This window comes from Rhinopithecus bieti, unplaced genomic scaffold (genome assembly GCF_001698545.2).
Source record: "Rhinopithecus bieti isolate Rb0 unplaced genomic scaffold, ASM169854v2 repeat_31754, whole genome shotgun sequence".
NCBI lineage: Eukaryota > Metazoa > Chordata > Mammalia > Primates > Cercopithecidae > Rhinopithecus > Rhinopithecus bieti.
This window is the reverse complement of record NW_016839686.1, coordinates 1-2,912: the sequence shown is the minus strand read 5'-3', so window position 1 is coordinate 2,912 and position 2,912 is coordinate 1. Positions and strand designations below refer to the sequence as shown.

The 2,912-nt window shown below is 40.2% G+C and overlaps 1 pseudogene; it reads left to right on the top strand.

Moving 5' to 3' along the window:
* Nucleotides 1-222: 222 nt before the first annotated feature.
* On the top strand, nt 223-1,537 carry LOC108524920 (histone-binding protein RBBP4 pseudogene; annotated as a pseudogene).
* The last annotated feature ends 1,375 nt before the right edge of the window (nt 1,538-2,912 follow it).

Below are 2,912 nucleotides of genomic sequence, written 5' to 3'. Positions count from 1 at the left end.
AAATTTCAGGCCAATATCCCTGATGAACATCAACGTGAAAATCCTCAATAAAATACTGGTAAACCAAATCCAGCAGCACATCAAAAAGCTTATCCACCACGAAGTCGGCTTCATACCTGGAATGCAAGACTGGTTCAACATACGCAAATCAATCCAGCCTGCAGCCTCCCTGCGCCTCCCACAATGCTTGACTCCAGGATTCCCCTGGCTCGTCTGCTCTCCATGGCAGACAAGGAAGCAGCCTTCGACGATGCAGTGGAAGAACGAGTGATCCACAAGGAGTACAAAATATGGAAAAAGAACACCCCTTTTCTTTATGATTTGGTGATGACGCAGGCTTTGGAGTGGCCCAGCCTAACTGCCCAGTGGCTTCCAGGTGTAACCAGACCAGAAGGGAAAGATTTCAGCATTCATCGACTTGTCCTGGGGATGCTCACATTGGATGTACAAAACCATCTTGTGTGCAACTCCCTAATGATGATGCTCAGTGTGATGCATCATACTATGACAGTGAGAAAGGAGAATTTGGAGGTTTTCATTCAGTTAGTGGAAAATTGAAAAGAAATTAAGATCAACCATGAAGGAGAAGTAAACAGGGCCCATTATATGCCCCAGAATCCTTGTATCATCACAACAGACTCCTTCCAGTGATGTTCTTGTCTTTGACTATACAAAACATCCTTCTAAACCAGATCTTTCTGGAGAGTGCAACCCAGACTTGCATCTCTGTGGACATCAGAAGGAAGGCTATGGGCTTTCTTGGAACCCAAATCTCAGTGGGCACTTACTTGGTGCTTCTGATGATCACACCACCTGCCTGTGGGACATCAGTGCCATTCCAAAGGAGGGAAAAGTGGTGGATGTGAAGACCATCTTTACAGGGCATACAGCAGTAGTAGAAGATGTTTCCTGAAATCTGCTCCATGAGTCTCTGTTTGTGTCAGTTGCTGATGATCAGAAACTTATGATTTGGGATACTCGTTCAAACAATACTTCCAAACCAAGACACTCAGTTGACGCTCACACTGCTGAAGTGAACTGCCTTTCAATCCTTACACTGAATTCATTCTTGCCACAGGATCAGATGATAAGACTGTTGCCTTGTGGGATCTGAAAAATCTGAAACTTATGTCACATTCCTTTGAGTCACATAAGGATGAAATATTCCAGGTTCAGTGGTCACCTCACAATGAGGCTATTTTGGCTTCCAGTGGTACTAATCACAGAATGAATGTCTGGGATTTAAGTAAAATTGGAGAGGAACAACCCCCAGAAGATGCAGAAGATGGGCCGCCAGCATTGTTGTTTATTCATGGTGGTCACACTGCCAAGATATCTGATTTCTCCTGGAATCCTAATGAATCTTGGGTGATTTGTTCTGTATCAGAAGATAATATCCTGCAAGTATGGCAAATGGCAGAGAACATTTAAAATGACGAAGACCCTGAAGGAAATGTGGATCCAGAAGGACAAGAGTCCTAGATATGTCTTTACTTCTTGTGACTTTAGACTCCCCTTTTTTTTCTTTTCAACCTGAGAGTGATTTAATGCTGGTTTTGAGACAGACTTTGTTCAGGTATCCCTCTATATAATAGGTACCACCAATAATGCTATTAGCCCAAACAGTGGGTGTTTTCTAAATATTAATGGGGGGGGGCTTGGTTCAGCAAGGCCACAGACTTAATGTTGAAATTTTCTTCAGGAATTTTCTAGTAACAAACCCTGATCTAAACTAGCTACAGAAATGAAAATATTATGTGTGATTATTTTTCTCCTTATGCTATATCGCCAAATTTTTCAGACTCATTTAAGTAGAGGCTAGAGTGAGTAAGAAACAGAGCCAAATGAGGTAGGTGCCTGAGCCACGAAGTATAAATACTGAAAGAGGTCACTTTTATTCAGGAAATACGGGAGATTCAAGACATATAGATTCCTACCCGAAAATCTTGACACCTGCCTTTCCAGGATGGACATTTACATACGTAGACCAGTTTCTTCTTGGTTTCTTCAGTTAAGTCAAAACTACATGTTCCTCTTTCCCCATATATTTTTGATCATTAGTGTATTTCTTGAGCTATTTTCATGTTGTTTCTTTTCTGTGAAATGGTGTATTTATTTGTTTGTTTGTTTTTAACTTGGGACCACAGTGTTGTAAAGATGTATGTTTTTACCTGACAATTACACCACAGGCAGACTGTCAAGTTGAGAAGAGTGAATCAATACTTGTATTTGTTTTAAAAATTAAATTAATCCTTGAAAAAAAACAAATGTAACCCATCATATAAACAGACCCAATGACAAAAACCACGATTATCTCAATACATGCAGAAAAGGCCTTTGCAACAGCCCTTCATGCTAAAAACTCTCAATAAACTAGTATCGATGGAACATATCTCAAAACAATAAGAGCTATTTATGACAAACCCACAGCCAATATCATACTCAATGGGCAAAAAATGGCAGCATTCCCTCTGAAAACCAGTATAAGACAAGAATGCCCTCTCTTACCACTCCTATTCAACGTAGTATTGGAAGTTCTGGCCAGAACAATCAGGCAAGAGAAAGAAATAAAGGGTATTCAAATAGGAAGACAGGAAGTCAAATTGTCCCTGTTTGCAGATGACATGATTGTATATTTAGAAAACCCCATCGTCTCAGCCCAAAATCTCCTTAAGCTGATAAGCAACTTTAGCAAAGTCTCAGGATACAAAATCAATGTGCAAAAATCACAAGCTTTCCTATATACCAATAACAGACAAACAGATAACCAAATCATGAGTGAGCTCCCATTCACAGTTGCTACTAAGAGAATAAAATATCTGGGAATACAACTTACAAAGGATGTGAAAGACCTCTTCAGATAGAACTACAAACCACTGCTCAAGGAAATAAGAGAGGACACAAACAAATGG